Raw genomic sequence first — 13,701 nt, forward strand, 5'->3', positions numbered from 1 at the left:
CGGAAAGACGAACACAATGGAGCCCTGGCCGACGCTGTTGACGACGTCGGTGGTCCTGCCAAGGTCTGAGGAAAGTGCCTTGATGAGGCCTTGTACACTCGATGCGCAGAATGATGAGCGCAGAGGCTGATGGGACCTACGTGCGGTCAGAGTGTACGCGATGTTCTCGAGTCCTAAGTTCGGATACCTGACAAGGTAGTCGAGGAGCCGTTGTTTGTTGCCTCTGAGCGAAGATCGGGTCTTTGCCGAAACTGTAACAACTTGGACGTTGCGAGGATCCTTGCCGACGATAGACCTTCGAGGCGGCTCTTCGATAACCATGCAAGTATTGCCACCCTGTGCGTCGCTATTAGTGCCACATTCAATAACACAAAGATAGATGAAACCCAAAACTTACAGTCGCGCCGAAGTTGCCGATCATGATTCTTCTTGGTTTTTTGTCGGTCATGAAAGGTTTCAATTCGCGAGCAACGTGAATGTTAGCTTTCTCCAGCGGGGGAAATTTGCTGTTGATTCTAGTTTTGATCCCAGCGTGAGGAGGTATGGCATTCTCCCGGAACATCATCAGTGCCTTGATAACAGAAGTAACGCCAGCTGCCTAGAAAGCAGAGGTTAGCACGCTTTGAACTTATGGAAAGGGTTTGAGATATACGCACTGCTTCGCCATGACCGACATTGGCTTTGATGCCGCCAACGTAGAGAGGGTTCGTAGGTTCGCGACCGGATGCAAACGTTGACACGACCGAGTTCATCTCGGTAACGTCCCCAGCCTGGGTTCCGGTTCCATGCATCTCGACGTATTGGATTTGGTCGGGTGTCAGATTGGCTTTACGCAAAACCTGGTTGTATAGTTTCTTCTGCGTTGGGCCGTGAGGCTGCGTGATGGACAGGGCGTTCGCCGAGTGGTTCGTCGCGATACCCCTGATAACGCCCTGGATGTTGTCTCCCGCTTGGATCGCATCCTCCAAACGCTTGAGAACAATAATGCCAACGCCCTCCCCGCGACAGTAGCCATCGGCGGTCTCGTCGAAAGTCTTGCAGGAGCCCGTAGGGGAGACGAAGCCAGCTCGACTGAGGCCTGCCCAGAGATTCGGACCGGTCATGACGTTGGCTCCACCAGCCAAAGCCATGTCGCAGTCACGACCAAGGAGCGAAGCGCAGGCCAGCTCAATGGATGCCGCGCTGGAAGAACAAGCGGTGTCGAGGACATACGAAGGCCCCTCGAGCTTGAAGAAGTAGTTCAGTCTTCCCGAGCCAAACGAACGAAGACCACCTGTGACAAAATACATGTCGATTTCCTGGCTAATGTTGTACTCTCGCCAGTCATCCGTCGTAAGCCCTACGAAGGACCCGACGTTGCCTTGATCCGGCTTGGCGTCGTATCTGTAGCCGGCTGTCTCAAGTGCTTCGTACGCTGCCATCAGCAGCAGCCGCTGGCATGGATCCGTCTGAGCAGCTTCGCGGGGAGACATGTTGAACATGAGGTTGTCGAAGTAACCTGGTTTGTCCAAGAAGCACCCGAAAGCAGAGAGGGTGGAGTTCGGGGTCTTGCCGGTTGGATCGCAGTGAAGGTCAACGTCGAAGCGATCTTTGGGCACCTATGCAATGGATGCAGAAGCCGTCAATACATGATACTCAGAGGTGTAACGGAAAGCTCGACGTCTTTCTCACCTTTTTGTGGAGGTCTTTCCCTTGCACAAGAATATCCCAGAAGGCCTGGAGGTTGTCACCACCAGGAAATCTACCAGACATGCCAACAATGGCAATGGCATCCTGGGGTTCACCAGTCTCGGCAATCTCAGATAATTGGACCTTCGCATCTTTGAATCCGGACGCAGCGAGGGACTTCTCCAGGAAGCCTCCCGCGTTAGAAGGGCCGAACACGTGAACCGAAAGCTTCGAGCCCGACGAACGATGAAGAGCTGAATCGAGGGTTTTTGACGGGAAGAGTTTTTCTTGGAAGATGTCATGAAGAGCTTGTCGCAGGAACTCGTACAGAGTCTCGCCGTCGTAGGCAGATCCAGTAGTCGGCGAGAAGAGCGTAGTCCCTTGAGGAATCCTGGTAGTGAACACAGGTGAAGTACCGATTATTGCGCCAACATCTGGAGCGGCGAGATGGGACGCATGGAAGGCGGTATATATGGGAAGGGATATGCTCCGTACACCGTACATTGCCGCGGAGGACAGGAAGGACTGCAAGACAGACGGAGGTCCGCTGAGAGTCAACGTGGATCGCGATTCCGAACTGACGTAAATGTGCCTGTGGGCAAAGGTTGACTACGCAGTCACGTTAGAGATGTGCTCATTCAATGACGAGAGAAACTTGCTTGGTTCTGATGGAAAGTATCTATCTTTGAGCGTAGCTGTGTGGCGTCTTGCCCAAGGACGACTACTGACCAGACTCCGGATGTGGCTTCTATAGCCACGGAGCGACGGTACGCATGAAGTCCAAGCCTGATCGAAAGCAACACAATCTCTTGAGAAAGCCTTGTGGCATCGGCCAGGCTAGTCGAAGCTGCAGCAACTGCGGCGGGCAAAAGTCCCGTACAGAAGCCAACCAAGTGTCGTGCCGGACCTGGGCCATCGCTGCTAGATTGGAGGAGACTTGGGGTCTTCTCAGTGCGGCTGGGAGCGCAAAAGGCTTTAGCACTTTCCTCTACAAACCAGTTGTCTGAATCCACCACTTACTGAATGAGATCGCCGAGCTGTGCTATGCAGAGCAGGACCGGTGACAAGATTGCTTGCGCAGCCGGATCGCTTCGGGCCTCTGCGAGCTCCGCGACGGTGTGAAATTCTGGTATCAACTTCCTGACACCTTCCTCGAGGGTCGACACATGTGTCCGGAGGTTGTTGCCTGCATCGAGGAGGAATTTCTGAAGATTCCGCGAGGATTTCGCTTTCTGGGAAAGGTCGCGCAGGAAGGGACCAGTTTCAACAGTCTGGTCACCAAAAAACAAGAGTTGATCCGACGCCATGCTGTATGATGCGCTGAAGGAAGCAACGGTCAAAAGGTATCAATGTAGGTATTGTTCAACCAACTTTCTGCTTTGATGGGAGATATTTCGTATCAATATAGTCAGAGACACTCGAGACATGGACAACATCAATATTAACATAGCCTAATGCGATAACAACATCGGATGAACACGAAGCCTGTCATTGATCCTTGCAAGACGACCAGACACGCGGTATCAGGCGAACCGAACACCTGGTTGCACGGAGGAACCCCTAAGACTCGGTGACTTGGCACCGCCAACGGTTCTTGGCCTTTCAAGTCGCCGATGCATCTTCGGAGCCTTCCGTGCTTTTGACACAGTCAGACATCAACATTCGTGTTGTCTCGGACCCTCACGCCGTCAGAGGCAGCCATATTGACAGCCCCGCTTACAGGCCAGTTTAACAATCTTCATTCTAGCCGGCGCTCTCTAAACCAGTCTGAACAAGCTCTGTCCCCGGGGACTACGCTTCATGATTGGTGGTACTCTACATACACCATGTGTTTATGTTCTCCTACGCTCTAGTTTCCCGATTAGTCTCCACGCCGATTCCTGCAAGACTTCGATATTCAAGCGATCCAAGTCCCCCTCGTCACCAATCAACTCCGTCTGATTCAGGACCTTTAGTAACTTCTGGACAAGCAATGAAACCAGTTGGGTCCGCAGGAATGGAACATCTTCCTGGTCAATCGCATGACTTTCGATTCCTGTCTCCCAGCCTTGGCGGAAGTCCCCAGAAGTATTGTCAACCCGCGTGTGATATGTAGACTCACACCAACTCCACCACGCTTCATCGCACATGGATAATATTACTTGGGCGAGCAGAAGAAACCGGGAAGCCAGCTTGCTGCCGTGGGTTTCGTTGCAGGCCACAATGCGTCGAAGACCACCCAGAGCGCTCTTATTCCAATCCATTATCTGCTCAAATGAGGCTGAAGTGGCCTTCGGATTATGCGTGCTGGCCAGCGGTCTGGCAGCAAGCATTTCCCCCAGCACCTCGTCACATGGGCAACTGCGAGGACTAGGATAGTGATTCGGTTGGAGTCGTTCCAGACTGTTGGCCTCCGTAGGGCCGTATTCTTGCTCTTGACAGTCAAGAGGATGTTTCCTCGAATTATCATATCTCAAGTCCGAAGCATGGGAGCTACTCTGACTTGGTGTCAAGGTGCCCAGGAAGTAATTCTCTCCCGACGCCACGCCACCTCTAGAACTGTCCCTGATCAGGTGTGTCAATATCTAAGGAAAACCGCCATCTTTCGTCCGAGGGCTTCGTCAAACTCGCGGAGACTTACTCGGAATTCGCGAACAGGAGCGACGAAAGTTCGACCGGACAGTCCAGGATAGTCGTATCATGCATTCCCTCTGGTCTTTCCCGATCCAGCTGCAGTCGCGGTTTGTGTTTCGAGCCCCTAGCGCGGCCCATTGGCATCGGCCGGCTGCGCTTACACACGATGTTCCTTTGCTGGCATCGGTGACAAACCAAGGCTCCGTCAAAGTCACACCTCACTTTGTCTTGGTGGCAACGATCGCATGATGCCCGAACGGGCCCGGTAGTCTGGTTTGAGGTCCCAACCATCGGAAGTGGAAATCGGCGTCGGTGCCTCTGGTGAGAGGCGAGAGTCGGGTGTGTATTACGATAGCTACTGATCACTGTAGGATTGTTGGGGGCACATCACACATGAAATTGGGACACATATCGGTAATTAACGGCGAGACACATCGCAACGAAGACTCCGCTGCCGACGCGGGAGTTCCAGACTCTCGACAGGACGTCAGCATTGGCAACGCTAATTCGGGTTTCAATGGTCTGATAGAGTGTTTAGTGACTTTGATTTCGCTGCGGTCAGCCAATGCAACCTCCCACCTGTTTCCGTGATCCATCACGTTTGTCTAGCCTCCAGGGGTGCCGTGACCTAGCGCCCGCATCGCCACCAAGCCGCCTCAGATAGCTATCTGTGGTAAGTCGCTACTCTCGTATGCAGCTCGGATACACCCGTCCCATCGTAAAGTGCGAGCGATCCAACCATGAGCTTCAATTGGTTCCAAAACGGCCGAACTAATGGCGACGTATCCACTCCGGTCAATAACTTGAGTCGGACAACCTCGCCTTTCAATGGCCGACGACGAAACGTGCCCAGCATCGCGCAGGGTGATGTGGATGCGTGGGGACGAAGTGAACGAAGAGACGGACCCCCACATCATCGCAAGTCCGCAACGGCTGCCGATTTGCTTGATTACGCGCGTTGAAGCCGCCACTTACTGTAGCCTGTCGGCCCTAGTCGAGATACGATCCTGTCCAACCCATGTCATTTGATGGTTTGATCGAGTTTTAGGTTACGCCTCTTTGAACAACACTTCAAAGTCATAAAGTCATCCGGAGGTTCAGGGAGGGGAGTCACATCACATGTAGACATCTGATGACCACAGGAGAGGAGTCCGCTACCGCCAATTTGAGTCAATTAGCTCATCGGCGGCATTTGTTTCTGATGTCAGAGTCTCATTGAGTCGATCATTCTGCAGAAATTAAGACTACCAGCGAAGGAACAACACATGGCGATTAAGCTCATTCGACGAGCATCGTGTGCATAGATGTGGTTGTCGACTTACCGCATGCTTTGCCGCCGTCATTCCTTGGCGTAATCCTGAAGGATTCGCTTGGCGCTGCAACTGCGGGCCGCCTGTCCCCCTCACCGAGACATAGGACGATAGCTACTACTACGAACACCCTCCAGAGTCTGCCGTCACGGTGTGGGCTACTATGTCCCTGATAAGGCTTAGATCAGATGGGTTCCCGGTTCCCAGAAAGCCGCTGAGGAGGCATTTCAACGGAGCGGATGTGCCTGCGGCATCCGCCTAAATGCGGTGTGCGGCACCTCGTAAAGCCCAAAACGGACCAATGCAACATCAAGACAAGTCGCCGAAGACTTGTGGGTTGTGTAGGCCAGGACCCTGGTCCCCGACGATTCTTCGGCCTACTTCAGCGACAATATGCATCTGTCCTCTATATGTGACGTGAGAATCACTTGGCATCGACGTTTGTGGCCAGAACCAATGTCGTGAGGTCAGCTTGAACCATTGGAATCCAAGGCTATACTTGAGTGCGCAGGTGTACGAAGGGAGCACCGACGAAAGGGCAGTTTCATATATCACGTCACTTCCTTGCAGTTTCTGTACGTAGAGATCATTGAATTTAGTTACTACGATCATTTCGGGTGCAATAATTTGCTCTTGAAATCAGAAGTAAACGACAATGGCCGCCGCCACGACCATTTCTCGGCTCGCTGAGTCCATCTTCAGCAACACCAAGATTGTGGACTCCTACCTTAAAGCCAATGATCTCCCGAGCCCGTCTTTCGACGCTGACGGACCGGCAAACTTGAAAATCGACGCAGAATCAGCTGAGAATGCTCGTGTCAAGGTGTTAGAGTCCACTTTAGAGTTGTTTGATCTCTTGCAAGGTCCTGCAGCCATTCTTCGGCCTGTTGTAAGTCCAGAGGCCGACGAGCTTTCATCTCCCTTGACCCGTGGCTGACTAGTCAATCCCCATACTCAGGCGTATGGCACTAGTTTGCAGGCCATCTCGAGATGGGATATCCCAAACAAGGTCCCGCTTGACAAGGAAATAAGCTTCACCGAACTGGCTCATCTCTGCGATGTTCATGAAACGGACATCCGTCGTATCCTTCGCTATGCCATGGTCTATCACCGTCTTTTCTGTGAGCCTCGGCCGGGCTTTGTCGCACACTCTCTCGCTTCCAAGAGACTGGTCCAAGAACCTTCCATGGCGGACGGGCTCTGGCTGCTCGGCGATCATGTCTTCGGCACGGCCGCGAGGACCGTTGATGCTCTCGAAAAGTTCAAAGATCAAGAGCCCAGCCACACGGCAATGGCCATATTGAAGGGTAAAGAGCAAAGCGGATACGACGCGATGAAGGAGGACCCCCAGTTTGCGAAGAAGTTCGCCAAGGCGATGATGTCTTTTGCGAACCGTTCCGAGAGTGCCCCGCGAGTGAGCCTCGTGTACCCGGAGCTGTGGGCTTCGCTGGGCAAAGGCACCGTCGTTGATGTGGGTGGCTCGCGGGGTGCTGATGCCATACACTTGGCGAGCAAGTATCCCGATCTCAACTTCATCGTCCAGGACTTGCCCCCGATGATGGCCGGGGCGGAAGCTGCCGTTCCGGCCGAGCTGAAGGGTCGGATCAGGTTTATGCCGTACGACTTCTTCACGCCACAGACCCAGGCGGCGGACGCGTACATGATCAAACAGTGTTTCCACAACTGGCCGGATCACTACTGCGTTCGCATCATCAGGAACCAAATTCCGTTGATGAAGCCTGGTTGTCGACTCATCGTCATAGACAGCCTGGTCCCTGAGCCGGGAACTATGTCTTTAATGGCTGAACGGATGGTCAGGTATGATTTTTGCCTTCTGTGTGGTTATTGGCTTGTGCTCGTCGATCGGAGCTAACAACATTTGTGATACAGGGCTTTCGACATGCTCATGCTTACCCAGGGGCACGGCCGCGAGCGAGAGGGAGCTGAGTGGATCGAGTTGTTCAAGCAGGCTGACCCGAGATTCAAAATAAGAGCCATGAAGCCCATTTCCAAAGCAGCAGACTTTGGCCCGGCCACGGGACTGATAGAAGTCATTTGGCAAGGCTGATGGTGGGTCTATGTCGTTATAGGCCTGAGACTTTTACTGTCGTCCAAATAATTTATCTGAATCTGGCGCAATAGCAACATGGCATACTTATACAAACCACTTCGTGACATACGGAGCCTTGGATATGAATTGAAACGACATAGATACATGTAGTTGTGATCTCACTTTGACTTTTCGACCTACGCAGTATAGAAAAAATTGATCCTCAGCGGAATGCAACACTAATCCAAGCGTGGGTGTCTTTATGAAGAAATGAACACGAGCGCGCTCGGGCATCTTTACAAGACGTCCTCAGAGATTAAGATGAGGATTAGTAAGAACGACCATACTGCCTAATCGACGGTAATATCATTTTGACCACATATCGAAGGGGCGCAAGTGTGGTGAATGAGGAAAACCAGCCTTTTATGTTTTGTCTGCTAGACGTTGATACAAACTCCAACAACACAAATTTCCAGCAGACTACGAATGATCACCAACTTCAAGGATTATGTTGGAATAAAAGTGCTTGTTGTCTATGTAAAAGTTTTGTTCTATGTGAAATGTGTCGATGCGTGGAAAGCGCTCGTACGATTATGCCCGTCTGTGTCTAGGAACTTTCAATATGCTGACAGGCCTTCCAAAGTTGTGAACCAGTCTCGGCAATCTAAAATCGGTTAGCTTTATGATGATTGGTTATTGTGGAAGTTGGTTGAGGACTAACGTTTGCAGGGCTGAATGCTTCGAAATGATTTCCTGGGATAGGAAGCACCTTGATGTGACCGCAAACTAGATTCTCCCAGGCGGCGATGGAAGCATCTCGGTCATTCTGATTGCTCAGCCAGTCGTAACGCAAACCCACAAGACTCTCAGTGTCCATAACGTCTTGACTTCTCAGCATGACGGTTTTCAAGCCTGGCATGCGTGTCATTGCAGATGGATCTGCACCGTAGCGTTCGAGAAGAGACGCGTTCCGTTGAAATTCTTCTTCTATTGCAGCATTATGCTTTCCTTCCTGGGGCTGGCCATCTGATCTGTTGGAGCTTGTTATGCTGGTAATAATTTCCTTCGGGAGTGGCTTGTGGTTGACGGGACTCGGCGAGTCGATCAACACCAGGCCCTTGACCTCGAACCCCTTGGAAAGCAGCTGTATTGCTGCTTCGAACGCCACGACCCCACCGAAAGACCACCCTTTGATGATTAGCTGGTGCGCAAGTGATTGGAAAGCTGAACTTACCGCCGACCATCAATGGGAAATGCGTAGACTTTGACAGGAGAGACACGTAATCTTCAGCCATCTGAGGTATGGTTTCGTAACATTTCTTGGTGCTCCCGAATGACGGATCAAAAAAAGCGAATACATCGCGATCGTAACCCCTTAGCCTGGCGTACGTGGTGATCAGTCCGCTCCCATCATGGAACAAACACAGCGGCGTCGTTTCTCGGTGAGATGTGTGCAGCGCAACTGGATTGTCCCCGATGCTGTCAGCCAAAATCCGGGTCAACGGGGCTGGAGTTGGTGAACGTGGAGGCTGTTCGTTGACCATCTTGGGGCTTTCGACAACGGAAGTAGGTTCCACAGAGGACTGTAGCATAAGCCCCAAAGCAATCTCCAAGGACCCTAAGGTTTCGCATTGCGACAGAGTACGATGATTCATCTTGTCTGCGAATTGGAATGCTCGCGTCAGTCCGGATGCAATCTCGATCTGCATGAGAGAGTCAATCCCCAGCTCGTCTAATGGCTTGTTGTAATCCATGTCTTCAATGGAGAAGCCACCAACGTCCATGACAATCTTTTTCATTGCCATGTCAACGTCTAGGGTGGACCTGGTGCGTGACTCAGGGGGGGTATTGGTGCCTTTGGTGCTTGTGCTCGGAGTTATCAAATCAATTGGAACTTGGAGATTGTCTCCTGATGAAGCGCAAACCTCATTGTCAGCTTCAGTGGACTTATGGGCCAGCATCTGCTGGAACGTAGACAAACGAAGTCTCCTGAACTCCATGCCCCTGACGGCGGCAATCACTTGCCCGGAAGTATCCATGACGATGGCATCTGCGAGGAAAGCACCCTTGACTTCGAGAAGACTGCAGTATATCTGGAAGGTGCCTCCAAAATTGATGTCACGATAGGATATCTCCACTGCGTCAACTCGCGCGCATATGCACACATCTTCGTCCTTAACCGCGGTGTTTGCAATGAAGCCAGCGGTGTGCAGAATTGAGTCCGTGAAGACAGGGTGCGAGATGTAGCCCGTCCCAGATTCTTGAGGAAGTTTGAACGACCCGATGCCTTCCAGGTTCGAGTCGCTCACTCTGAGATAGTGTATGCTTTGGTATTCGGGAGAGTACCGAACCACGCGTGGGAAGACAACTTCATACAGCACCCGAGTTCGGAAAATGCTGCTGTGTTCTTTCCCAAATGTGTCAAAGTATTGCTTTTGTCTCTTCATAAGCGCTGCATCTTTGATCTGCTGAGAGTCAAATACGTGTTGATCTCGTAGGGATACGACACCGGTGCAGTGAACGTTTTCTGTTGGATCGCTAGCTGAAGTTGAAGAAACTTTGAAGTCTGCGCCGCCGTCTGACGTATGCTTCGTCAAGTGCACAGAAACATTTGCTTCTTTTGACGGCTTATAGACCAGAGGACTGGCAAAGACCATGTTGGTGACGACCAAAGTCTGGCTGACGAGTGGTGGGATAGCTGTCTCGACTGCCTCCAAAGCAAGCTCATGAAAGAGCGAAGCCGGACAGATTGCAGTTCCCCCGACGTCATGCCCTGAGATAAGGAGACCCAGAATTTGTAACGTCGTCTCGAACACGAATGTATCGCTCGGAGCCGGCTGAAGCTTCAGCCATGGCAATAGGTTGAATCTGGTCTTTGTGCGAAGAGACGGTAATGATGTCTCGCCTTGTTCAACACTCTGGAGTTGTTCCCGATAAGGGACGAAGAATTTCGGGCCCTTCAGGGGATGCCCAGGTAAACCGGACAACATCCTCGCAGATGTCCCAGCAAAGACCTCGCGCCAGTTGACATGTATCTTCAGCAGAGATATGTTGGCTAGGGTCGCACTGATCGATTCCCACGCTTCTCGGCTCTTTTGCAACGTTCCGAGATATGTGGAGGAGCCATGTTGATTCAAGCTCCGAACCATGGGGATTGTGCTGGGATGAGGGCCGATGTCGAGGAATAGCGCGTTGTGAAGCGGGGCGCTTGATTGTAAATCCAACAGACCTTCCGAAAAGCGCACCGGCTCCCTTGCGTGGAGCGCAAAATAGTTTCCAGTAAGATGCTCTGCCTGAAAAAAGCATCCGAATACGTTGGAAATGATGGGAACTGTAGGCGTCGCAAAGCCGATCGACCGCCCAAGTGCCTCAAGATCGTCCAAGATTGGATCCATAGCCTTGGTGTGGAAAGCAAACGGAACGTCCAAAACCTTTGTCTTAATCTTCCACGCCTTGCAGTGTCCCTGGAACTCGCTGATCTGGTCCAATGGCCCGCCGATCACACAGTCGTCAATGCTGTTGAGGCATGCCACAGTCAACTCCGACAAGGCGGGGTTCGTCGAGATCAAATTCCCGGCGCGATCTGGCGACATGCTGCATGCCAACATTCCGGAAGCATTTGACTCGCAGTACAATGCCATCATTTTCGCCCGAGATGACACGACACGTAAAGTGTCTTCCAATGAAAGTGCACCAGCTGTACACAAAGCGGCATACTCTCCAAGACTAATCAGATCTAGAGATCAGCAAGTTTGCACGTTTAGAGCGACGAAGTAACGTACCTGTGTCCTACGACATAGTCTGGAGTGATCCCAAATGACATGAACACCCTTGCCAGCGCCAATTCCAGTACGACACAGGCACATTGTTCGGCAATTATGCGCTCAGACTTCCCCAATGACTGATCGTTGGACGCGTCGTTGCGGAACATACCAAGGATGCTTTCGTTCCCCAGCCCTTTGATGATCGAATCGCACTTCGACACAAACTCCCGGAAGGATGGAAATGTTTCCATGAGCTCAGCTCCCACGCCGCGGTAGAAGCCGCCTTGCCCAGAGAAGCAGAACACGGTGGCCGACGCAGACAGGGCAGGAGGGGGGCTCGAAGCCTCGCAAGTCTCCAGTTTGGACCGAAGCTCTTCTACAGAACTGCATGAAACGGATATGCGATAATCATAGGCCTGACGCCGTGCAGTTGCGGTGTAACAGACGTCCTTCAGCAATGACCGATCAGGGCTTTCTCCGAGGAATTTGAGATATTGTTGTACGGTCGCTTGAAGGGCAGTTTGAGACTTCGCAGAGATTCGGAAAACATAGCTGGACCGGTCTCGAGTTCGCGTCTCCGTGTTTGAGTGCTGGATCCACTCTTCCAACAAGAGAGAGGCGTTCGATCCGGCAGCGCCGAAGTTGCTCAGCATAGCTCTTCTCGGAGTTGAAATAGAGTGATTCCAAGGAATGATTCGTCTCGGTATGATGAATCCAGAGTTCTCCAGGTCGGAGAAGTGCGGGTTGATGGTGTTGAACCCGGCTTGAGGTGGGATCCCCTTTTCACGCAGCATGAGCAGCAATTTGGCCAAGCTCGCAGCCCCAGACGCAGCCTCACAGTGGCCTACGTTACCCTTGATGGAGCTGACAACGATGGGATTTGTCACCGAATGATACGGGCCAAAAACGTGCCGAAGACTTTCCATCTCGCGAGTGTCGCCGGCCTGAGGTCCAGAAGCATATTAGCTGATTGTCATTGTGCCTTGAATTGGCTATGCGAACTGACCTGAGTACCTGTTCCATGCGCTTCTATGACACTAACGGACCTGGGGTCAACCTTTGTTTGGTTAAGAAGACGTTGGAACAGGTCAATTTGGGTTGGGCTGTGGGGATGCGTGATAGACTGCGCGTTGCCACTTTGGTTCGTCATAACGTCCCGTATAACGCCGTGGATGTTGTCGTTTTCTGCCACAGCATCTGAAAGCCGCTTAAGGACAAACAAGACGCATCCCTCGGCTCTACAGTAGCCGTCTGCAGCCGCATCAAAGGGCTTGCAGCCTCCAGTTTGACTGAGGAAGTGGCCTCGTGACAGCCCAAGATACATCTGACATGTGTAAGTAAGGCCTTCTTAGGTTTATCTGGGGAAAAATACTTACATCTGGGCTAGAAATCACGTTGATGCCTCCTGCTATTGCGGTGGTGCAGTCGCCTGTCTGCAGGGCTCGACAAGCCTGGTACAAGGAGACCATTGACGAGGAGCATGCCGTATCAGTAACAATTGAGGGACCGCTGAAGCCATGAAAGAAGGAAATCCTTCCGCTATGGAAGGCTCGCAGGGTTCCAGGAGAGTAGAAAACGTCGATGTCGTTGCGGAGATTGTCAGTGTAGTCTCCCGTGGCAAGGCCAATGAAGCAACCGGTAGTCGCTTTCTGAGAGGATGGTGACGAATCTCCGACGTATCCGGCATCTTCGAGGGCCTCCTGCGCTGCGTGAAGTAGAAGTCGTTGTTGAGGGTCCATGGAAATCGCCTCTCGGGGTGAGATGTTGAAGAAACTGTTGTCGAATCTAGTGCAAATCGGAAGTTAGTGGTCTGATTGGTTGAAAAGTGAAAGCCGGAGACCATTACAGGACTGCCAGAGAAGACGACGATGAGTGGTGCATTTCCACATGAGCAAATACTCATAAGTCTTAAGTGTTCAAGCCAGGACATAAGAAAGGCTGAGAGGCGATGAGAGGCGATGAGACTTACGAATAAGCGTCATTGAGGAATGCGCCGTGCTTGATGGGCATTGTCCGTGAATGATGAGGTTGTTTCTCGGAGTAGTAATCGGAGATTTGAAACCTAGATTCCGGAATCTCCTGTACAGCACTAACTCCTTGGGAGAGCATCTGCCAAAGCTCGTTTCTGTCCTGAGCCTTGGGGAGTTTGACGCTCATCCCAACGATGGCAATGCTATTCGGATGGTCATCAACTGAATGAGTCGTCGAAGTTGCTTTGAACGACGAAAGATCCATGAAATTTATCCTGTCATCAGGAGGGTCAAAGATTGGGAACAAGGATTTAGACGATGGCCCG

This window comes from Colletotrichum siamense (assembly GCF_013390195.1).
Source record: "Colletotrichum siamense strain Cg363 chromosome Unknown KSG_Cg363_contig01, whole genome shotgun sequence".
Classification (NCBI taxonomy): Eukaryota; Fungi; Ascomycota; class Sordariomycetes; order Glomerellales; family Glomerellaceae; genus Colletotrichum; species Colletotrichum siamense.